This window comes from Podarcis filfolensis (genome assembly GCF_964270895.1).
Source record: "Podarcis filfolensis genome assembly, chromosome: 4".
Taxonomy (NCBI): Eukaryota; Metazoa; Chordata; class Lepidosauria; order Squamata; family Lacertidae; genus Podarcis; species Podarcis filfolensis.
This window is the reverse complement of record NC_139607.1, coordinates 75,884,860-75,910,925: the sequence shown is the minus strand read 5'-3', so window position 1 is coordinate 75,910,925 and position 26,066 is coordinate 75,884,860. Positions and strand designations below refer to the sequence as shown.

The 26,066-nt window shown below is 40.6% G+C and overlaps 1 long non-coding RNA gene across 1 annotated transcript in view; it reads left to right on the top strand.

The window, feature by feature from the left end:
• Positions 1-25,853, top strand: part of LOC310760617 — a 99,516-nt gene extending 73,663 nt beyond the window's left edge. The window contains exon 3 of the long non-coding RNA XR_014547068.1: positions 25,792-25,853. This is a non-coding gene — a long non-coding RNA (uncharacterized lncRNA). The remainder of the gene's footprint in view (positions 1-25,791) is intronic.
• Positions 25,854-26,066: the final 213 nt, after the last annotated feature.

Sequence of the window (26,066 nt, the reverse complement as noted above, 5' to 3'; positions counted from 1 at the left end):
CACCGGAGATCGCAGGTTCATTCCCACTAACAGTCAACAGCTGGGAAGTTTGGAGTTTTGTCAGCGCAGGGGAGATGAGTCATCTGTGACAAATGGTGGTTCTCTGAGAGGTAATAAAAAAGCACAGGGAATGGATCGAAGTTACCCAGTCTAATGAACGAGAAGATTCCATGGGAACCATAGTTAGCTTCAATGATTCCTTTATCTACAGCTGAGTGTTTGAACAATTCCCAGAGATAAGTCCAGTAATGGGAAGGAACAGACTGCAAGTGTTCATAAGGGAGTCATTTCGCTGCCTTTCCTCATCTTTCCAGTTGTTCTTCTGTGCTCTGATCCAGGTTCTCTTTAATTCTTGTCTGCACCAGATGTGCCTAGCATGTGGCAATATCTGCTTCTCTCTTTGTCCAGAGAATGTCTGCAAGCAGTTTGGCATCTTCTACTTCTTCCCAGTCTTTGCTAATTTTTTTATATATAGTAAAGCTTTTTAAAAGGACTTTGTAGACTTTGTTGCATATGTTCCAACAACTGTAAAGTGCAGGCAAAAATCACAGATCACGTTAGGTGGAGCACCTTGACTGAAACAACTGATACAAAACCCTGGAACACATAAGGACCCTTCTTCAAGCACAAATGTTCAAAGCAAGAAAATGGATAGTTAATATGCCATGACTGAATATGCAGTTCACTTTTATATTACAGTTAGGAACTGAAACTGGAGGCAAAAGGTGCAATTGCTCAGAATGTTCTCAAAAAGAACTATAAATAATATTCACATTATACTTGACCCATGGATGATGTGTGGTGGGTGTCAAACTGAGGCTAGAATAAATAAAGTTTCCAGTAGTTAGCAAAGGACTCTGCAGAGTTCTCTGTCCTTCCCCTTGACTAGCACAAGCAGAATAATTTATCCCAAATAAACTTGGTTTACTTATGCAGATCACAGAATTCAGCTTTCCTTAAATCAGAAAAGGGCAAAGTACACAGAGTGCTGTCCATGGTGCTTAAAATGCAATCTGGATGTTGTTCTGTATCCCATCCTTCTGTTCTGCTTCAATACTGTGAGCTCAGTAATTGTCTGTCGTGTAGGCTTGAAGGTTTGTGATTCAATGTAAATCTCTAATTAGTTAAATATCAGTTTGCATTCAAATAGCCCACACATTCAGTGTAATGTAACATTTGCACAAAGCACGCATGCAGGTTATTCCCATGGCTAATTGCAAGCAGAGAACTTCATTTAAAGTCTGCTGTGGGCATTCATGCACCATGAGCTAGCAGATGCAAGCTGTTAGCAAATATAGATATTTGGTGCCCTTTCTATTTATACAATTCCGCCAGGAACATCTGCTGTAAGAGCCCCTTCGCAAGAAATGGATATTGCATATCATAGTGAATTGTACATATACTATGCCTGGATTTAAAGCAATAATATGTAAAAGAATAGGAGCTATAAGAACAACATAGTTCTATTTTCAGAAACTGTACATCTGTGCAAGGCTGAAACTTAACTTAGCTCCAAGGTAGTTACTCCATGAAGAAAAAAACCAACTGCTGTATCTCCCAAGTTTGACTCCCCCACCCTTCAGGATACTTTATCTCACAACAAACCTGTGTAGTGGATTAGACTAAGAGATTGTGAGTGGTCCAAGGTCATGCAGGGAACTTCATGATGGATTTGAACCTAGTTCTCCCTGATCTTCTTGATCAACCACTGCACCACTCTGCCTTGATACATTTCATACATCGCTGAAAACCTCAGAGGTGAATTGTCTTTCCTTCATGAGAGTACAAAAAAAGCAAGCTTGGCTGACAAAATAGTACAGAGAAGCATTTCATTTATCTTCTAAGATAATTAATGCACCCCTTTTTGTTAACTGTGACTAAAGCTTTTTTGGTTTTCAAACAATGATTATTAGCGTGGGTTCTTCTTATTATCTTTTCTCCCCTAAGGAATTGGTCTTAATGAGTATGAAGATAATATTTTATTTTCAAATCAAGAACTTTTAAATCAAAATCTTCATAAGAGGGAAGCTCTGAACATTAAAAAAAACTAGATACACAGTGTGCTGTGGCTAAACTAGACACAATGCTAATTGTGTGGATATAATTAAAACGTATGGTCTGGCGATTAGAAGAATAAGAAATATTAAAATAGGTTAAAATCCAGACTCCCCAGAATAACTTAACAGATTCATTCATTTCAATAGAGTTGGATGTGCTGAGAGTTGCCTGCTCCATTGAAGTGAATGACAAACTCTGCTGCATGAGAGTTCCATTTATGAAATGGAGTGACTCAGGATCTCAAGAACAACCCAATTACAATGCCAGCCCGTTACAGCTGAAATCCATGAAAATAAGGCAGGTATGCAGCACCATTGCCTATATTTGAACATTACCTACCATGCAGTTACTATTTGGTGACTTGTTTCCATTGCCAGATTGGTGTGGTGGCCAGCCAACACAGCATGACTCAGTTCCACTGGAATCAAAGGCTTAGTCATGTTTACATTCCATTGCATTGCATTGCATTCATTGAGATTGGATGTAAACACATTTCTTCTAAGTTGTGCCTATCTACTGAGAAACCACAAGCCAGCTATGTGGTATTATTGAACACTGAAAGATAATTCTTTGTGTTGTTTACTTTTTAATAATACATGGAAGATGGATCTCCCTCGGGAGGTTCTGGACTCTCCTTCCTCGGAGGTTTCTAAGCAGAGGTTGGATAGTCATCTGTCATGGATGCTTTAGCTCAGTTTCCTACATTGCAGGAGGCTGCACTAGAAAGATGACCTTTGTAAAAGGCGAAAGATTTATACGATCTGAAGAGAAACCAGAGTATGCAACAACAGCAGCAAGAATACTTATTGCGAAGTATTGGAAGACACAAGATTTACCCACCCGGGAAGAATGGCAGATGAAGTTGATGGACTATATGGAACTGGCGGAAATGACTGGCAGAATCCGAGACCAGGGAGAAGAGTCGGTGGAAGAAGACTGGAAAAAGTTTAAAGACTATTTACAGAAATACTGTAAAATTAATGAATGTTAGAAAAATGTGGGAATGAAGTTATATGGCTTTAGTAGAAATGTTATAAGGAATTAAGTATAAATAGATTAATAGAGTATTAAAGGAAAAAATAAGGTTAGAATATGTTAAGATAACTATAGGATAGAAAACAGAGGAAGATGGAAAGGAATTGCTGAAACAATTAACAGAAGTGGAATACAAAAAGGGAGGTGTGAGGAGGTCGTTGAAATAAGTGAATGAAAGATAAGATATTGAAATTGTTTGATGTGTTTTAAACTGTTTTTGTTTTGTTTTGTTAGTTTAATGTGTCAGTGTTATGTAGTGTTTTTGTATTGTATTGTATTGTTCATTTATTTTCTTTTGTAGTGTTTAAATTGTTGGAAAAGTAATAAATATTATTCTCAAAAAAAAAGAAGAAAAAAAAGAAAGATGACCTTTGGGGTCCCTTCCAGCTGCATGATTCTATGTTTTTTTTTCTTCAGCAGTGTTTCATTATGTTCCTATCATTTTATGTAATTGTATTTTGTATAAATTATAAAGAATATAAATAAAACATGCTCTATTTACAAACAAATCTTTTAAATAGCTACCTTTCTACTAGTAGGACTGGGGGCATGGGCGTAGCAAGGACTTTTGTTAGGGGGGGCAGGCTTTTGTTGAGGCGGGAAAAACCTCTGATTTGTATTGAGTTGTATTGAGTTGTATTTGTTGGGGGGCAGATGCCCCCGCTCCCTCTTGGCTACGCCTATGGGGGACACAGAAACATCCTTAGGAGCTGCCTTGCATCTGGCTCATAATGAATGTTCCACAGGGAGCTGTCCAGAGTTCTGATCCCAGGTGATTGGACTGTTCTCTTGCTGTGTCTCACCAGCACCATTAGAAGGTTCCAGCCCTGAACAGGATGCATGCAAGGACATAACACATGCACATGTTGTTGAAAATATAAATTTCTCATGTTCACACCTTGTTTTGTTTACACATAAATTCCGCAATATAGTATAGAGCTAGGTGGGCTTGAACCAATGGATGCCAATGCATTAGGGCAAGAATAAGACATTGTGACACCTTAACAACTAACCGATTTATTTTAGCATGCAATTTTTTCTAGGCAAATCTCATTGAATCTGATTTCAGGCACAACATAAAAATTTTGTTGTTGTTTAGTCGTTTAGTCATGTCCGACTCTTCGTGACCCCATGGACCAGAGCACGCCAGGCACTCCTGTCCTCCACTGCCTCCCACAGTTTGATCAAACTCATGCTGGTAGCTTCGAGAACACTGTCCAACCATCTCGTCCTCTGTCGTCCCCTTCTCCTTGTGCCCTCCATCTTCCCCAACATCAGGGTCTTTTCCAGGGACTCTTCTCTTCTCATGAGGTGGCCAAAGTATTGGAGCCTCAGCTTCACGATCTGTCCTTCCAGTGAGCACTCAGGGCTGATTTCCTTCAGAATGGAGAGGTTTGATCTTCTTGCAGTCCATGGGACTCTCAAGAGTCTCCTCCAGCACCATAATTCCAAAGCATCAATTCTTCGGCGATCAGCCTTCTTTATGGTCCAGCTCTCACTTCCATACATCACTACTGGGAAAACCATAGCTTTAACTATACGGACCTTTGTTGGCAAGGTGATGTCTCTACTTTTTAAGATGCTGTCTAGGTTTGTCATTGCTTTTCTCCCAAGAAGCAGGCATCTTTTAATTTCGTGACTGCTGTCACCATCTGCAGTGATCAACATAAAAATTGCCCTTCACTTTTTGTTAATGAACCCCCCATAGGAATACAGGTGAGAGAAACAGGTGCTTTTGTAATCTGCAAGAAGGTGGAGGCTAAAGGTCTATGTTTAGCAGATTTGTATAAAAATGCAGCTCTTAGGGAAACAAATGTGGTATTCAAGAGCATCAATATTTGGTTTTTATAAAATATTGCTGAAGCTTTAATGGGGAAAAGGAGTGATTCTTCTGTGTGCTGAAATCAAATACTGACAAGGGGGAAAGGATGAAGAATGGGAAATTAAAGGCACCCAGTCAGCAATATGTCATTAATGCATATACTAGTTCAATGCAGGGTGGCCCATTCATCCATCTCTGTGCAATTTGCAAGCAAGATGGATGGGACTGTAGCCTACAGAAGCTGCATTCTGTGTCCTCATCATTGTACCACTTACACATCTGTGCAGTAACCTTGAAATGCAGATTTCAAAGGACTTTTCCAGGATCAGTGCATTCAATTCAGAAACTCTTAACACCAGCCCTTGGTTGAAATTACTTAACTGTCAAGGATTTGTAATATGTGGCTTTACTATTACACTGTGAAATACAGACACTACAAATGAATGTTGATGATGCTATGTAGACAGCACAGAAAGCCGATGGGCAAATGATTTTGATTTTTTAAAATGTTATGCAGGGTAGAGTGGGAATAAATTTGAGCAGCTAAAGTGCATGGATAGCATCACCTTTTGTGCGCTTCAGTTTGCCTCTTGACACTTAATTATAAGTAGAAAAGTGAGGGGAAGGATGACAACAGATAGCTGTCCTTTATTTCTTATGCGGCTTAAAGTTAATTCACACCACAGTGCCACAAGTCAGATGTTGGGCAAATGGTTATTGTCCTTGTTTTCCCCTAGATCTCCCTCCTCTGCTGTTTTGATCCTAAGGATGGGATGAGGAAATTTCATCAAGTTTTAAAGTCTGGTTTTTGATAGATTCAGATTTAATTAACACACCCATAAAGGGAGGGGAAAAAGAAAAGTATGATTTAAGATAACCTATGTACACTGGTGATTGTCAATGATCATCACCATAACAAGCTTTTTAAGGTAAGTGAACTCCAGACTCTTTCAAAAGTTTTGGTTGAACCCAAAGGGATTTGACAGGCTCTAGCAACTTTAATAGAGACAGTGTGGCATAATGGTTAAAGTGTTGGACTAGGAACTGGGAGAGCAGGGTTCAAATCCCCACTCAGCCATGAAGCTCAATGGGTGACCTTGGGCCAGTCACCATCTCTTAGCTTAACCTACCTCACAGGGTTATTGTGAGGATGAAAAGGGGAGGAAGAGAACCATGTACATCACCTTGAGATCCTTGGAAGATAAAGGTAGTATAAAAATGTAATAACAAATAAATAAATAGTAGGGGTCACTTAATTTACTGACATTCCTTCCACACCAACACTTTTTGTGATTTCCCCCCACAGGTTTCAAATGATCTCATATATTAAAATCAACAACTTTGTCATGAATGTGCAGTGACAATATATATCCTTCCCGACAACAGAGAAGGAAAGATGAGGTCTTAAGGAAGTAGAAGATTGTAATCAGCTAATTGATACACCAACATCTCAGTTGCTCGGCCTGAGTCTGCTGAATGAAGGCCATTGGATATTATGGTATGGTTGCCATACTTCTGGAATTTCCCAGACATACCCAGAATACCATGGTCAGAAGCAATGTCTGGGCAGGAATTGTTAAAATACCCAGGAAAATTCTGATTTTCAGTTTGAAATATGGCAACCCTACATTATGGAGATAAAGTCTTTATAATTCTGCCTCTCATACCATCATAAATTTTACATTATACATGTCAATGTAAAAGTAACACTCTGTCCTAGACCAGAGATATTGTTTTTAATGTGAGTTATAAAACATACATTAGAAGTGTAATGTGTGATTAAATATTTGTCCCACTTATTTTTTTAAAAAATCTTTAGTACCTCAACAAGTAATACAAAGTCATGGGCTGTATCCAGTGGTTTCCCCCCCCCCCACTAGTGCCAGGGCTCTTGCACTAGTAAATGGGTGAGTTTTAATTTTGCACACCAGAGGAATTCAATGTAACAGTTGTGATAGGAGGAACTCATTGCAGAACAAATTGCACAATCCATTTTGCAACAAATCACCAGCAAGTTTCTTATGCTATTATTATTGTCTTTTATTAGCATAATAATAATAAAAATTATTTATACCCCGCCCTCCCCAGCCAAGGCTGGGCTCAGGGCGGCTAAAAAGCAATAATAAAACAAGTTGAATGAATACAACTTAAAAACAAGATTAAAATACAACATTGAAACATTGAAACATTAAAATGCAGCCTCATCACAGGAGGAGAAAAGAAAAAAGAAAGAGGGGGAGGGAATCAAATTGATTCTAAGCCAAAGGCCAGGTGGAACAACTCTGTCTTACAGGCCCTGCGGAAAGAAATCAGATCCTGCAGGGCCCTGGTCTCATGAGACAGAGCGTTCCACCAGGCCAGAGCCAGTGTTGAAAAAGCCCTGGCTCTGGCTGAGGCTAATCTAACTTCCTTAGGGCCCAGGACCTCCAGGGTGTTGCTATTTATGGACCTTAAGGTCCTCCGTGGGGCATACCAGGAGAGGCTGTCCCATAGGTACGAGGGTCCTAGGCCGTTTCTTATGCATTATCTTATGCAACTATATTCTGCAGACACAAAAATTTCACCAATGGGACTTTCACCCTCTTGTTTTTCATGATTGGCATTAGTAAAAACATGGCACTTTCATAAACTAGATACAATCTTATTTTGGTCTGGTATTCTTTAAAAAACCACACCACAATGGTATTTTAAAAAGTTCAGAATGGATGGGATAATTTGCAGAAAGCTTGAATGAAAAGCTATTTGTTTCAGCTTTGTTAATGATGCTTTCTATAGTCATGTCCTAAATGTTCTGCTGTCTCCATAATAAACACATATTCAGTTGAGAATTACCTCCGAGCTTATTGTCAGTTTAAAGTTCAGCAGATGACTCATGTTCTAGATGAAGGTCTCCATTCGTTCAAAAGGCAAATCCACACTCATCACTAACTGATGACTTGAAAAACCTGCCAAGCATGAGTAAGCTCTCAAGTGGAGTCTCTCCAACCTTATACATATATTATTAAGCATTAGGAAATGCCTTGGGGTGTCTTAAATGTCTACTGTTGAGAATGAGTTAGTGAAGCTGACATTATTCCTGGCTTTAATGAAACAGAACTCACTGTGTCTTGAAGACCCCATCTCCAGAGACATTGTGTCTGAGATATTTCTGCTATTAATATAAATGAATCAAACTGCCTTAATGTTTTATCTCATCATTTGTTTTCTATCTTGCAGGTAAAATTCAGACAGGATAAATACGGAACAGAATGCCCAGTAGGAATACTGTCTACACAGGAGTTCATTTTTTATTTTATTTTGTCAGAAGCTCTTTATTTCTCCTCAGGTACAAATTCTCAGCACAAAACAGGGTGTTTTGCAAAAACCTAATAGACAGGAAAAAGTGTGAGAAATCATTCAGAAAGTACAGAATATGACAAAAGATAAGACAAAGCACTGAAGAAAACTTTGGAAGGCTTCATATTAAGGACACTTAGCTGGGAGTAAGTCCCACTGAACTGAGGAAAACTTAATCCTGACCAATCACACAAAGGATTGCACCAGAAATGGACAGAATTTTTCTTTCTGTAACGGGAAGGCTTACAGATCCCAGAGAGAGCTGCATTATGACAGACACATTGTATAAGCGGATAATACAAACATAAGCACCGCCTTGGAGAATTCGGAGAGCAGGATTTGCAGAGTTCATAAAAAGGTGCATCCGCAGATAAACAATGGGAAGGAGGCCTCAGTAGAGACAGGTGTGCTTGCATAAGTTAGAACAGCAGCAATGTCATGTGGTAAATTAAAGGAACAGTGAGGTGCAATTGGTGCAAGGGAGGGAGATGTGCAGTGAACAAATACTATTTCAATAATGCAGATAGAAGAAAATGCAGCGGGAAGAAATGTGGGGAAAACCTGAGAAGATACAACAGCAAAGCCAAATACTGGACCTAGCTAATGTATTATTAATTTTAATATGCATGGAAATAGTAAAATATAATATTGTGATAAACTATACAGCTGAACAATATTGCGCTCTCTTGAGAGTGGGAGTGGGAACGGAGGTGTTAGGTTTTCTCATTAGAAATGGTTTTTATCCCCTCATTCCTCTCCCATCTCAGCAATATTTGTAATCACAATATTACATTTTATCATTCATTGTTAAGTTACATTTTGATAGCTGCATCATGGGCCTGTCTGACTGTAGGGCTTTAGTTGATTAACTGTCTTCTGCTTAGCTATCTAATTGGATTTGTTATCTGATTAGAATAAATACAAGAGGGTTTTTTCCCCCTTTGGAGATTTATTGAGGATAACAGTTTATAGTTTAGAAATCATCCGAATAAGAATGTTAGAAGTGTCTGCTGCACCGGGCTAATGGCCCATTGAGTTCAGAATCCTCTTCACATAGCGGCCAACCAGATGCTGTAGGATACCTACAAGCAGAGTCCAAGCACAAGTGCACTCTCCATCCCACCTGGCTTACAGCTGGGATTCAGAAGCATCACTGACTGTGGCCATGAAGGCAGAGCATAGTCATAATATCTAGTAACCATTGATAGCCTTAGCTGCTGTAAATTTGTCCAATTTATGGTCATCTAGGTTGGGGGTCATCGCTGCCTCCCGTGGGAGCGAGTGCCAAAGCTTAACTATGACCTGTGCGAATATGTTATAATATTACTTTAAAAAGATGGGCATGCATATGTTTCCTAACTACTCACCAGACTTCCTCCCCTTTTTAATGGATTGAGGACCTGTGTTTTTAATTTCTGAGTTGCACACCATCCCAAGCAAGATCCCAAGGTTTCCAGGCACTTATTCAGGTTTGCCTTCCTGAGAATGAGTGACAGCAGAGACTGTGATACCTGCATACAACCTAAGAGTCTGGTGGAAGGGCTCACAGCATTCACACCTTTTGCTTCTCCCATAGCCACAGCCTTGGATTCAAGCAGAAATCAAGCATTTCTCTCCCTCAGAGGCTTCAGCCTGCTGCCTGTGTCTAGCTTCTGGCTCACAAACACCTCAGCATACCCCATATTAAATATGAACTTCGCGTCAAGAGTGTGATGATATATGTGTGCATGAAGCCAACTCCCTATGTATCCTCGGTCTCACTGGGTGTAAATCTCTCCTGCTCTGTTCCACTCTTTCAGGATCAGACAATGTGTTGCATGACTTGAGTTTTTAAAGAAGTCTGTTTAAACTGGCTGCTTTTTATTGGGGGTGCGTGGTTGCAGCGGTGGAGTCTTAGTCCAGCTTGTGGTCCAAATCCAGACCAGGAGCCCTGTCCCAGTTTCCTGCTGAAAGCCAACCCCTCCTTAGCAGCTCTTTGGGCCTGAGGGAGGAGCAGTTTTCTCCAGGAAACTGGTGCTGGGCCCCAATCCAGTTCGGGCAGAGCATAATGCCAGACTGAGGATCTGCGGTGGCTTTTCCTTCAAAATAAAGTGGCAAGTTGGAGCACACATTTAAAATGAAACACAAGAGAATGAATAATGCAGGAGTCTGGCCTTCGGTTACCCACTTTAATCTAGACTGTGTTGGAATTTGATTGAAGGTTACTCTTCTGTTAATGCTTTGGTGCATCTGCCTGATTCCTGACTTTTGAGGGCAGACGTTTAGATCTCAGTTGCATGAATATGTATGCCCCTTGGTAAGAAGCTTCTTTCAGTTGTTGTTTTTAGCTGAATTGTGTGTGCTGCTCTGAAACTGATATAAAAACTGGAGAATGCAATGGGTATCTGCAACACACTGTTGCATTGTGGGAGACTGTTCAAGATTCCAGACTGCCAGCCTTGCCCTTCACAAAATGCTCCATTTCTTTCCTTCTCCCTCCAATTTTCCACCTCACAACAGGCAGGCGGTATTCCAACTCTCCTGATTGGGCTGTTCTGTTTTGGTTTTCCCCTCTAGATTTCTTTCTTTCTTTCTTTCTTTCTTTCTTTCTTTCTTTCTTTCTTTCTTTCTTTGGAGTTGTGTACTTTCTTTGACTTATGGAAACCATGGAGCTCCAGTAAGCCTACTGATGCACTCATGTGCATTGATAGTGACATTTTGGCTTAACGTAAGTAAATGTACGAGTTTACCATTAGTATATAGGCTATATGATGATGTGGTACGGCTCTCTAGACAACACATTGACCCAGTTGGTCATTTTATACCTTTTAACCCAAAGCAAATGGATCAAGCAATCTGAAAATGTTTGGCCAGGGAAACTGGGCCACTGCAATGCAAATCGAGCATCTTTTGGTATCTTATATCTTACGAAGGTCTTCCTCAAGGCGACCTGCAGTGTCAGACATAAGCCATGTTCTCTCACTATGAAGTCATAGTTCAGTTTGATGGGGTTGTATTCAACAAGGGATTTCTATCTGTGAATCTTTGGTGGATTACAAGTAGCACCCATAAAAATGGAGATATTATGGCACCCCTCTCTTGCTCTTTCAAACACACAAACATACAGAGAGAAAGAGAATAGTAATAGCTGCAGCAATTGTACCAATAAAGCTAAAGGCCCACTAAATGTTTCTGCTGACCCAGAGAAATGTGTCATAGCTAGCCTGCAATCATTCTTGCTGGGTCAAAGTATCATGTCCAGGAAAAATAAGGTTATAATTCTGTCATGAATAGATATATCTAATTAAATCTTCAGCTTCCCGCTGTAAATGAATGACTGATCCTATAAATGATCTGGCAATGCTGTCATGGACTGTCCGTTCTCATTTTTGTTTTGTTTGAATGATATTTTGTCAGTGGTGTGTAGGGCCTATGAAAAGGATTCACAGAAGCCCCATTAGCCCACATAAAAGGGATTGGACTACATTCTCTTTACCACACTTGAGGGCAGCAGACTAGCTGCAGGGATCCAGGGCATGCTGGGTAGCACGCACTGTTTTGTACTCCAACAAAGGGGCTCAGGAAGAATGCCTGAGACAGCTGCCTCAATTTGTCTAATGGTAGGGCTGGCCCAGTTTGGCCTTATCATTGCATGTATGTTTTTTGTTTGTATATCGGAAGGATTTGGAGAGTGGTGAGGTATTTGTTCAGGCCAATGTACAACAGGGAGATTAGTTGTCATCCTTTTGTCTTAGCTCTGGTCCTTTGATTGCAGGATCTTCACCCCTTGTGGAGCTCCTGATGGCCTCCTTCATCTCACTTGCCTGCATATGCCAAGCACTCACTCACTTTATCACTGCATGTGCACACAGCAGTCGGTGATAATCATAAATCTGATCGTTAACTCTCTGAAGTGTCAAGGAATGACTGCTTTATTGGATGCCTTCTCTGTGGAATAGTGAAAGCTGGGGTCTTAAGTGTACTGTTCAGACGCAGCTATTACTTCTTAATGAATGGGTAGGAGAAGGTCACACTGATGAAATCATTTATTTGCTTTACTTTGAGGAGGCTGGAGAGGTTTGGGTGCAATAACGATCTCGGTCCATTTATCTCATATTTCATCATTGACTGACTGACTGACCTCTCGGTGCTTCAGAATGAAGATAGCTTCATAACCTGCTCTCAGAAGTCTTTCCTTGTTTTCTTTTCAGCTTCTAAATATACAGGAAATGGTCTCTGTGGGGAGGAGGTTTTAAGCAGCAAGAAAATCCTTATTTTTCCTCTGTAGTGCTAATAGCAGCTTCAGGGAAGTGACTGTTGTGTACACACACACAATACCCTTCAAGTACATTTGAAGCACACTCTTTTCCCTAAAGAATTCCGGGCTCTGTAGTTTACCCCTCATAGAGTTACAGTTCCCAGCAACCCTCAGCAAACTACAGTGACCAGAATTCTTTGAGGGAACAAAATTGCTTCACATAGGTGGGACAAGTGGTAGAAAAATACTTTGTATATTGTCTCCAGGGCCAGCCTGCCCATGAAGTAAGGTGAGGCAGTGTTAGAAGCCAGAGTCAGGAGTAAGTCAGCCATAAAAAATACTGGTGTCAGTCCAGTAACTCTTTATGCAAGCAAACTAAAACAGTGCAGGCCATGTGAGCACAGAAACTCTTCCCAGTAGGTCTTGTGCCAGTGAGGTAGTTGTGAGAAGCTCTCACCTTCCCCCGGCATGACAGAGAACAGCAACAACCAGGAAAAGATAGACATAATATTTTACAAGGACAGGAAGAAACATCACGGACAGAATAATTGCCACACACAAGAAGAACAAGGATATCGTTTGAGTGCCTCACCTGTAGTTGTGTCAGTATGAATGGAGGTTGTTAATATTGCAGTTGTCGTATAAGGGATTGCTATTTTGATTGGAGTGTAATTGAAATTAATAAGATTTTGGAACACAGAAATAAAGTAAATCATCAAACCATCAATAATTCTAGCACACATGGAGGGGGACACCTAAATTATATAATTTGGTATCTGAATTACAGGTGTTAGTAATTGTGTTAAAATTTGGCATTCTTATAATGAGGCTATTGTTGGATTATTGTAATTGAAAACTAATAAAAATTATTATAAAAAATAAATAAATTCTTCACAGGCTTTGCTGCATCACAAGATTTTGTAGCCATGGGGGGGGGGCTTATCTGTGTTTTTTTACTTGTATGAACACTTACTCAATGGATTGCCTTGTTCCAGCTTTTGCATATAAGTTATATGATTTTTTAAAAATAATGAATGTTTTTTTAAAGATATAGTGTGTCTGTAGCATTAGTGGAGGACTACAGCTGGCAGGTACATGAGACAAGACTTTTTGAGTGGTGGTGCCCCAGTTTTGGAACTCCCTCTTAAGAGCAGTTAGACTGGCTTTGAAAGGGTAGACTGTGGTGTATTTTTAGGCAGATAGTTTAATCTTGCCTGTTTAATCTTCCCTTTAAAAAAATAAAATATCATTTTTATTCTGCCTTTTTAATGCTCCCCAGTTGTGTTGAGATTTGAATTGTTGTAAACTACCCTGGAGGCCCTTTTGGGGCCGAAAAGCAGGATGGAAGCATTTGAATAAATGTTAGCTATGCAAACATTCATATTCTGCCCTTCTGGAGCAAAAGCACCACCCAGGGATGCAGCTTTCAAACCATTTCAAAATTTCACAAAAACATCAATATCCACAGAGAAAGAATTGTGGTGCATCCGCTTGGATCTGTTTAGAAGGGAGCCCAAGAATCCTATGCTGATAAAAGAACCCTAAACTGTTTAATTAATGACTGTTTATTCTGTCAGTATCCCACAGTTTCCAAACAACCTGCTGTCTTCAAGCGATGTTGGTCTCTCCAACAGCTGCAATGCAAATTCACAGTGGGGTTCAGTGGGCTGAGTAAGGATTACAATAGGCACAAGGTGTCATGATTCATTACACAGACTGATTGTTGAGATAGATGGGGGGTCCCAGCTTGCCGTTGTCTCCGCAGACTGAGAATTTTAATGAGTCCTTCATTGCTCGTTGCAAAGTGTGATTGAGCAGGGGGCATTCGGCAGTCATCAAAGAGCAAAATTCAGATTCTTTCCAAAGGAAGAACTGGGTTATACCATCACAATTTGACCAAGAACACAAATAAGGAAATCAAATTAAATGGTGTGAACTCTGTGGACACTTGCGTTTTTCTCTTGTGAACCACTCTGAGATCTTTTGATGAAGGGTGGTATATAAAGCTAATGAATAAAAATAAATAAAATAATAGTTTTGAGTTGACTATGGAACTCACTGCCACCAAAGGCATAGATGGCCACAAACTTGGATGCTGTTTATTTTTTAAAAAAGGATTGGACAAATTCATGGAATGGCTACTAGCTCTGCCTCCATGGCTTAATGTGAAGTGATCTAGGTGTCTGAATGTCAAGGGAAAGGGAAGCAGAAAAAGAGTTCTGTGTTTTGGGCTCTCTAAGCACCTTAGGGTGCAGGCTGTCTCCTAGAAATCAGATATGGGAACAATGGACCTTGACTGCCTGTTGGAGTGCTTAAATTGTGCCTCTGCTCAACCTATATATTTGCAAATAACATATATGCAAATATTATAAAACGTCAAAATTGCCTTTGGAAATTCTTATTGCTTGGAGAAGTTCTATGTGTGCAACAATGGTTTGAAAATGGTATAAGTGCAATTTATTCAGAACAAAAGGCTAAATTAATTGTTAATAACGTGGTGACAGAGGGATTTAAGATAGAGAAAGGTACACGACAAGGCTGCCCAATTTCCCCATTGTTGTTTATATCAGTCCTGGAGGTATTATTGAACATGATTAGAAGGGACCGTTTGATTAAAGGCATTCAGGTCGGAGCTAAGCAATATAAATTGAAAGCATTTGCAGATGACTTAGTCTTAACATTACAGGAGCCAGAATCTAGTTCGAAAAGAGTTTTGGAAGTGATTCAAGAATTTGGGCAGATGGCTGGTTTTAAGTTGAACAAGTCAAAAACTAAAGTTCTTGAGAAAAATCTAACACCGATCGAGAAAGAAAGGTTTCAGAAGGAGACAGGCCTAACAATAGTAAAGAAGGTCAAATATTTGGGGGTCAACATGACTGCTAAGAACTTAAACTTATTTAAAGATAACTATGAGAAATGTTGGTCAGAAGTGAAGAAAGATTTAGAGATATGGTCAAACCTGAAGCTTTCCTTGTTGGGTAGAATTGCGGCTATAAAAATGAATGTATTGCCAAAGATGTTATTTTTGTTTCAATCCTTGCAAATTTTAGACAAAATGGACTGTTTCAAGAAGTGGCAGAGAGATATCTCTAGATTTGTCTGGCAGGGCAAGAAGCCCAGAATAAAATTTAAAATACTAACTGATGCTAAAGAAAGAGGTGGATTTGCCCTGCCAGACCTGAAACTTTATTATGAATCGGCCGCATTTTGTTGGCTGAAAGAATGGCTGCTTCTTGAAAACACAGACATTCTGGATCTGGAAGGTTTTAATAACGTTTTTGGGTGGCATGCATATCTGTGGTACGACAAGGTCAAAGCTCATAAAGCATTTAAAAACCATATTGTCAGGAAAGCATTGTTTAATGTCTGGTTAAGATATAAAGACTTACTGGAGAATAAAACTCCAAGGTGGTTGTCACCAATGGAGGCAAAGGCACTCAAAAAGTCCAATATGGAGGCCAAATGGCCGAAATATTGGGAAATACTGGAACAAGAAGGAGATAAATTGAAATTGCAGAGCTTTGAGAAATTAAAAGATAAGGTGCGAGATTGGCTACACTATTTTCAAATAAGAGAAGCCTTTAACATGGATAAAAAAATAGGCTTCCAGGTGGAAAAATCAAAATTGGAAACTGAGTTGTTAGAACCCAAAACTAAAATACTTTCAAGAATGTATAACTTGCTGCTAAAATGGAATACGCAGGATGAAACGGTTAAATCTGTAATGATTAAATGGGCTCAAGATGTTGGTCATAACATTATGTTTGCTGACTGGGAACAGTTGTGGACCACAGGTATGAAATTTATGGCATGTAATGCCTTAAGAGAGAATATTATGAAAATGATATACAGGTGGTACATGACCCCAGTCAAGCTTGCAAAAATCTACCATTTGCCCGACAATAAATGTTGGAAGTGTAAAGAAAATGAAGGAACATTCTTTCACCTTTGGTGGACATGCCCAAAGATTAAGGCTTTCTGGGAGATGATATACAATGAAATGAAAAAAATATTTAAATATACATTTCTTAAGAAGCCAGAGGCCTTTCTCTTGGGCATGGTGGGCCAATTGGTGCCAAAGAAGGACAGAATTTTCTTTATGTATGCAACAACAGCAGCAAGAATCCTTATCGCAAAGTATTGGAAGACACAAGAGCTACCCACTCTGGAAGAGTGGCAGATGAAGGTGATGGACTATATGGAATTGGCAGAAATGACTGGCAGAATCCGAGACCTGGGAGAAGAGTTGGTGGAAGAAGACTGGAAGAAATTTAAAGACTATCTTCAGAAATACTATAAAATTAATGAATGCTAAAACTGTGCTTGGGTTGGTAATAAGTGGTAATTAGTGATAAAAGTTAAATAAGATTATGCAAAAAAGGTATTGATGATTGGCTGAAAATATCGATATAGAATGTGTCATGGTATAAAGTACTGAAATATTTGAAAAAGGGTAAGAATTTGCTGAATTAAATATCTAAACGGGAATACAAAAAGGGGGAGGCGTGAGGAGGTCAAGAACATAAGCATATGAATTCGAGGTTATTGGGAATAATGGATTTGTTTTTTACTTTTTGTTTTTTGTTTAAATTTAATTTTTTTTTAATTAGTTGTGATTCTTTTTCTTGTATCTCTGTGTGTTTCTTTTTTCCGTAATTTATGGTCTCTTTTTTATTTTGAGAATTTCTATTTTTCCTTTCTGTAAAACTCTAATAAAAATTTATTTTAAAAAAAAAAAATATGTGTGCAACAATGTGGTGAAAACTCACATAATAAATATTCAACAGGTTAGGTATTTAGATTTTGAGACTTTTAATTTTTTTTATCCAATGGTTATCAGAATGTTCTGCAGAGAAAGCTATTACTTAAAAAGCGAATCTATTCTGTCTGGTGACTTGAGGTTTTATTCACGTATCGTCACCTCAGGATCTGAGCATGACTCAAAAGCTCAGTGCTTGAGGAAATTGTCCTTTCCTTGGGCCAGCTTCTGTATTACACTCTCTCTCTCTCTGTTGTTCACCTTTAAAGCACAGAATCGTTCTGGGATCAAATCAGAAAACAGGGTGGCTTCTGTAATTCTGGGACTGTCTCTGGAAAATAGGGACACTTGGCAGGGGTGAAATGAGGCTTTATTTCACCTGGGTCAAAGACCCAGTTTGCCACACACCCAAGCAGAGGGCCTTCTCGGTAGTGGCACCCGCCTTGTGGAATGCCCTCCCATCAGATGTCAAGGAAATAAACAACTACCTGACATTTAGAAGACATCTGAAGGCAACCCGGTTTAGGGAAGTTTTTTATGTTTGATATTTTATTGCATTTTTAATATTCTGTTGGGAGCAGCCAGATGGGCTGGGTATATTATTATTATTATTATTATTATTATTATTATTATTATTATTTACACACACACACACACACACACACACACACACACAGAGAGAGGCTGGAAGCCTCAAGGGTGCCCCTCTGGAGGCTTCACCTGGGGCAAAAAACCTGGCTAGCCCTCCCCCCCATTATGGCTCTGTGCCCAAGTGAATGAATTGAGCCTGGGTACAGGACGAGTAACCCAGTGGCACAAAGGGAAGGTAGGAAGTGACTTGGCAAACAGTGGAGGGACCAAGCAGGAGGGACACGACATGTATAAAGTTTGAAGCTGGCATGTTAAGTAAAAGACTTTGGTTTACAGAAACACTGCCTGATTCTTTAGTGGCTGCCAGCAACACCACTTGGAAGCACCTGGGCTCAGCATGCTTTTGTGCATGGCTCCTGTTGATGGATCTTAGGATTTTATATATACACATATAAAAACAAAGTAGAACCTGGAAGCCTGGAGCCTGGACTATTATCATTAGGCAGGCTGATGTCTGGTGTCTGCCCTGGGTCCCCAGGGCGTGCCAGCCGCTATTTAACTTTCCCTCAGGGTCCCCAGTGTAACATTGTTCCAGAGTATTGTGAGGAATTAAAATAGCAGCTCCCACTCTGTGCTCTGATGATGCCTCCCACCAGCGGGTAAGCTCAAGGATGTCAACCAAAGATAGGAACATAAAGCAAGCCTCTGACCAGGCCATCCCATTCTCCCAGCGGCCAACCAGACGCCTGTGCAAGCAGGACCCAGGCCAGCGCCAGATTTACGTATAAGCTAAACAAGCTATAGCTTAGGGCCCCACTCTGTTGGGGGCCCCAAAAAAATTAAAGGGGAAAAAACTGGATGTACATTTCCAAAATATAAGATAAAAAACAAATAAAATGAAACCTACATACAGCAACAGTGTTTTGTGTTGTGTAGGCTCCTACAGTGGCACCTCGGGTTACAGACGCTTCAGGTTACACATGCTTCAAGTTATAGACTCCGCTAACCTTCTCGGTAGTGGCGCCCGCCCTGTGGAACGCCCTTCCAGCAGATGTCAAAGCGATAAACAACTACCTGACATTCAGAAGACATCTTAAGGCAGCCCTGTTCAGGGAAGTTTTTAACGTGTGATATTTTACTGTATTTTTGGTTTCTATGGAAGCCGCCTAGAGTGGCTGGGGAGGCCCAGCCAGATGGGTGGGGTATAAATAATAAATTATTATTATATTATTATAACCCAGAAGTAGTACGTTGGGTTAAGAACTTTACCTCAGGATGAGAACAGAAATGGTGTGGTGCAGCAGCAGCGGGAGGTCCCATTAGCTAAAGTGGTGCCTCAGGTTAAGAACAGTTTCAGGTTAAGAATGGACCTCCAGAATGAATTAAGTTCTTAACCCGAGGTACCACTGTATTTGATATGTGCAAATGGCTTTAGATACCTATTAGGACCATAAATTACCATATAGCATACAGTCATACCTCATGTTGCGAATGCTGCGGGTACGTCTTTTCAGGTTGTATCCTGTGGCGACCCGGAAGTACCGGAAAGGGTTACTTCTGGGTTTTGCCGCTTGCGCATGTGCGCAAAATGACGTCACGTGCATTTCGCAGAAGCGGTGAATCATGACCTGTGCATGCACAGATGCGGGTTGCATTCCGTTCAGGTTGCGAATGGGGCTCCGGAATGGATCCCTTTCACAACCAGAGGTACCACTGTATATTCAACACAAAAAACAGTGACCATTTGCTGTTGACAAAGGACAGCTGGACATATAAAGGGCCCCATTGCCTTTAGTAGCTTAGGGCCTCCTCAAACCTAAATCCGGTCCTGACTTGAGCACAACTGCACTCTCCCCTCCGGTGGATTCAAGCAACTGGCATTCAGAAACATTACTACCTCTGATCAGGAAAGGTCTTGCTCAAACCTGGAAGTGACCCAGAACAGCGGTCTGGAGATGGTAGATGGGTGCCTGGAGCCCTAGGAGCAAGGGAGGTGTAAGGTCTCCATGAACACAAGTATGTTTCACCAGCACCTTCTTTCTTTCTACTTTCTGTGGTTGCAGGATTTGTGCAAAGTGCTTCCTTTGTCCAAAGTGCTCCATCATCAAAATCCTCCTGAGCCTCTTTGTTTAAAAAAACAACAACAAACAAACTCCTGGCATGCCTCCAAGCTTTCCATTTTACTGTCAAGATATAGAGCCATCATTGTCTGCTGATTGGACCCTAACCTCTCATCGCGGTGTGAGAACTAATATTAAAAATACATAAGCCAAGTCTGGGAGGGAGAGGACTTTGAGAGACACTTAATACCACCCCCAGTTTCCTTTCTCTGTGCTGCAGAACTATTATGATGTGCCATCTAATTGAGCTGGCTATGCAAGGTGTTGGCATGCTTCCAAGTTACCGTAAATGTCATATATATTTGCATAACCCAGCTGGCAGCATTATAATTGGGAGAAAAATAGCCATTTTGTTTGAGCAAGATTGCTGCAAACAAAATATGGGAAATAGGGTTTCTCCACCACCACTTTTATGAAGATATCCTCTACGTTTGCTCCACAGAATAACTATGATACTCTCCTGTCTCTTTGCAGGGCTCCACACATCATTCTAAAGTTGTTATTTGAGCTGATTTATGGATCACCTGTGACTACAATGTACGGAAATGAGTTTAAGAGAGGTATAAATTCCAACTATGGTGGGGAGCTGGTAAAGTTACATCTATTAGATCTTCTAAGTGCAAAACTGAAAGGTTCAAGGACCTTTTGTACCATAGCCTTTTTGTGCAGACAAAGGGAAATCACGTTATCTTAGCAGCCAAGGCTGTAAACCTATGCACTAGGAATAGGCATCATATTTGGATTAATCCCAAATCAAAATTGGGGAGCTTTGGAGGGATTAAGGACTTGTCAGAAGAAAAGGGTGATCTGCACAAGGCAGTGTGAGTTGAAGTGACTACCTCTAAATCTCTTTGTGATACCTTGACAATTAAGATGCTTTAAAAAATGCAAATGGGAATAACTCCAGGGTTGCGGGGGGAGGGGGGGAACAATACCAACAAGAAAAGAGAGTAGATAGATAGTTCAGTTGTGCCTGACAAGTCAACCTTGTAATTAGAGGGAATTATTTTACCTCAAAAGCAAATCTTTTTTTAAAAAAAATCTCCTCCCAATCAACTTTGAAGGTGTGTTGCACAAGAGCCCTGATGTCGCCTTTCTATTAATTATAAACCCCGATTATTGCTTAGAGGCCAATTTCCTACCAAAGGTTAAGTGGGGAAAGTGCTGCAGCTAACCTTTTGTAATTTGATAGGATTAACATCCTTAGAAGGAGATATTTTGTAATTTCTATAATTTCCTGCCCCCAAATCAAAAAGTTATAGATGTTTCCTTTAAAAAAGGGGGGGAGAACATTTAATTGCCCAGCACAAAAACCATTAGAGCTATTTTCTTGTAATAGTACAAGAATAGGTTTTATCTACTCTAGAGGGGAAGCCTTGCCTGCAAATTTCAGCTACTTTTGTCAAAAGGAAGAAAATGCTACAACCATTTTTTTAATTTCCTGGTTGTGAATTGGGGTTGGGGTTGGATAATGTGAACTCAGACAGACCCAGATCTGAACTGGACAGCCTTCAAAGTGCTCAGCTTTTCCAAAGCACTGAATTGGAGTCTGAACTGAATCTTATAGTTGGTGCCACACCCAATGGGGCCCATTTGCATGGGAGCAAGCTTCATAGAAGTAGAGCCTGTTTAGTTCGGACTCAACCCACAAAGACAGTGCACTGTTGAGTCCCAACTGTAGCATGTTCTCTGAGTGGCTTTGCACATGTGGCGATTTTGCCTTTGCTGTGTTCCTCTACATCAGCCTTTCTCAACCTGTGGGTCCCCAGATTTTGTTGAACTACAACTCCCATCACCCCTAGCTAGCAAGGCCAGAAGTCAGGGATGATGGGAGTTGTAGTCCAACAACATCTGGGGACCCACAGGTTGAGAACCGCTGTTCTACATGTACACACAAAGAGGTACGCATGCAAAGGACAGTAACACATCTATTTTTAACAGCTCCAATAAAAAGTGTCCATAGGCCTGTTTTCATTGGTGTGGTACCTGACGATGTGTTGCCTGGTGTTCCATGCTGGGGTGCAAGTTGGAAAAAACCCCAAAGTCCTTTGCCAAGCTGCCTAGAGGTGTCCTGTTTGCTGTTCCTTCCAAGGTGGTGGCGGTCCTGGTTCCGTAAGGTTTCCTGACAGAAACTTCCTGCAATCTCAGCTCACGTAATTGTTGGCAATGTGGGAAGGAGCAGGCACTTTGAGAAGTAGGCATCTGATTTATTTTATGGACTCGGAGAAAAACTGCAAATCTGCTGACTGCGGGTCTACACTGTGATCACAACCCCCTGCAGTGTGGACAGAAGAGAAATGGACCGAGTGTGCAAAGTGGTTGCAGGTGCACTGTGAACAGTAGGACACAGATGTACAACTCCTTTCAGAGCCCCTGTGGGCAAGAACACGACAAATTGGGGAATTTTCATTTCAGGACTTAACTTCCAGGCAGTTTCTTGCTTCTTAACCTTTATGTTCTAATTTATCTTAAAGAATCAAACTGCAAGATGGGTGCTATTACCTTTCTGTGCTTCTGCTAAGGGCTACATGTACGAGGCAAAGTGACAGAATCAGGGCAAAGCTCGCAGAAGCACTGATGATGAAGCTTCCTCTAGGAAAGAGCTGAAAAAGCAATATATATATATTCCAACTTGCTACCTGGGAAGCTTTTAGCAAGGCTTCCAGAGAAATGCCCCCCCCAATTGCAGTGGTTATGCTGAGATAGCATCCCTACTTCTTTTGAATCCGGTGGGTCTCTGTGGCAAGTCTATTCCTGTTGTCTTGGGTCAGCCTGAAGGGAGAAAAGGTAACAGAGCATTGAGGGCAAAGAGGAGGAGCAATGTGGCCATCAGCACAAAGTCACCAAAGATCTTAAAATGATAGAATTGTATAGTTGGAAGGTGCCACAAGGGTCATCTAGTCCAACCCCCTGCAATGCAGGAATCTTTGGTCCAACATGGGGCTCAAACCCAAAACCCTGAGATTAAGAGTTTCACGCTCTGCCTACTAAACTATCCCACAGGTGAGAGTAAGAAGTGAGAGGTGATTTTTAAAGGCAATATTAAGTTCAGAAATGTGTTTACAATATAAATTTAAACGAAAGATTGGCAGAGAAACTGAAGGAAGTCAAAATTGAGGAATGTGTGATAAAATGTGATTTGATTGTATACAAATGTTTTGAAAATGAATAAAAATATTTTAAAACAAAACAAAACTATCCCACAGGTGAGAGCCACGCTGAGAGCACAATAAGCAGAGGACCAGGCTGAATTTGCACCAGTTGATTTCCAAGGCCAGGGCTCAACATAAAGTTAAAATTTTGAGAGGGAGAGAAAATGTTTGTTTGAAGTGCATTGTAAAAGTTGGGTTAAATAACTTGCAAGTTTGAATGTCGCATGTTGAGTTGATAAGAACAGGTTAATGAAAAATCTACATATTAAACACATTTTTTAAAAAAACACCCCTCCTTTAATTGTTGAACTATCACTGTGTTTCACACAGTTTCACTTCTGGTGCTTCACAGGCTTTATAATTAATCAAGTTACAGGCTAGCATATTTGCAGTGCATAAAGCTATTTTTTAATGTATTAGCCCAGCTGAGATATCCGGAGATTTCTCACATTCAAAAACCGTTCTTGTCTTGCACATCATTCTAAAGATAGTGAGAAATAATAATTTCCTTCTAGGGTAAAAGAACACACACACACACACACACACACACACACCGGTATAATTTAATTCAAAATATGGTCCTAGTAAAATACCCCTGAATGGAGTAGTTTTGCTGGTGGTGTTTTGCTCTGGGTGCTCAAATTCATTCTTCATCTTTTGCTGCTATGACCCTTGAGCAAAGCAGTCCCCTTCTACCAACTTATATTACATCATCTTATTTATATATAAAAAAATTTATATACTGCTATGTACAGCAGCCACGAAATTAAGAGACGCCTGCTTCTTGGGAGGAAAGCAATGACCAACCTAGACAGCATCTTAAAAAGTAGAGACATCACCTTGCCAACAAAGGTCTGATAGTAAAAGCTATGGTTTTCCCAGTAGTGATGTATGGAAGTGAGAGCTGGACCATAAAGAAGGCTGATCGTCGAAGAATTGATGCTTTTGAATTATGGTGCTGGAGGAGACTCTTGAGAGTCCCATGGACTGCAAGAAGATCAAACCTATCCATTCTTAAGGAAATCAGCCCTGAGTGCTCACTGGAAGGACAGATCGTGAAGCTGTGGCTCCAATACTTTGGCCACCTCATGAGAAGAGAAGACTCCCTGGAAAAGACCCTGATGTTGGGAAAGATGGAGGGCACAAGGAGAAGGGGACGACAGAGGACGAGATGGTTGGATAGTGTCTTCGAAGCTACAAACATGAGTCTGACTAAACTGCGGGAGGCAGTGGAAGACAGAAGTGCCTGGCGTGCTCTGGTCCATGGGGTCACGAAGAGTCGGACACGACTAAACGACTAAACAACAACAAAATGTACTCTGCATGGGGCTACCTTTTACTTGGAAACTACAACTAATCCAGAATGCAGCAGCTAGACGGGTGCCTGGGAGTGGCTGCCGGGACTATATAACACCAATCTACACTCATACCCTCCAAAATTTCTCTGATGAGAATAGGGACATCTATTAGTAGTAGTAGTAGTAGTAGTAATAGTAATATTATTATTACTATTGTTATTATTAATAATAATAATGTATACCCCATCCATTTGACTGGGTTGCCCCAGCCACTCTGGGCGGCTTCCAGCATATATAAAAGCACAATAAAACATTAAACACTTTTTTAAAAAACTTCCCTATACAGGGCTGCCTTCAGATGTCTCTTTAGGATTGCTTTTCTCAAAAAATGGAAGGCCACAGCCACATTGCATTTGATTGATTTCCATATTACAAAAGACAGCAGCCTTTCTCTCTTCTTGTTTCCACAAACTGTAAGTTCAAAAATTCATCAAATAGCACCAGCCATACCACTGAATGCAACACTGCATAATACATACATGTACTAAAAATGAAGAATAACACTGATTTGCACATAAGGAAACTCTTCAAAATATTTCTTTCTTAATAGTCCAATAACCTTTCCACCACTACATTAAAATATACACCAGGAAAGTCTCCTTTTTATTCAGTGTTTTAATCGATTTTGGGATCGAAAGGGAGGACTGAATTTCAGCTGTGGAAACTCAACAAGGCTGTGTGTGAAGAATGTTCCCTCTGGATTATTTGCTTTTAGTGGCCAAATATTATTCCTTGTACACAGAAAATCATTTCAGCTCTCCTAAGGCTGCAGGTTAAAGGGCTTGGGTTATGAAATTTACTGGTACAGACTGAGCTAGATGCTATAATTGGTGCTCACGCTGTGAAACTTCACTGATGGATGATCCAGAGAGAGAGTTTAAGGAGCCCTCAAAACAACTTTCTCCCTCAATATATTAGAACCACTTACAAAGTAGGTGGTCCTGTTCATGCCACATCCTCCAGATAGTAAAGGCAAGACAACCTATGTTTCTGAGCTCACCATTTAAGCTCAGCTTTTCTCTGTGGGTTGAACCACACCCATTGCTTCCCATGTTGCTTGTGTTTGCCCTCTGGAACTCACTCAGCCATCTGCGGCAGTAGCTTGAATCTGAAGTCCAGAGGAAGGTAACCGGGCACATTTTGGACTTCATATTGTGCATAGACTCAAATAATCTGAATCAAATAAGAACAGAAGAAGCGTTTGGATTTGATATCCCACTTTATCACTACCCTAAGGAGTCTCAAAGCGGCTAACATTCTCCTTCCCCTTCCTCCCCCACAACAAACACTCTGTGAGGTGAGTGGGGCTGAGAGACTTCAAAGAAGTGTGACTGGCCCAAGGTCACCCAGCAGCTGCATGTGGAGGAGCGGGGAATCGAACCCGGTTCCCCAGATTACAAGTCTACTGCTCTTAACCACAACACCACACTGGCTCTATAAGCTCTATAAGACCTGCTAATATAGGAGATCCTCTCCTACAGCATCCCAGAAAGGAGTCAGCCAGCCCCAGTTTACAAACCTCTTAACAAAGAAGAATTCTACACTTTCTGAGGCTGCCAGTTCCACTGTCTAACCGCTTATGGTATCAGGTGGTTCTT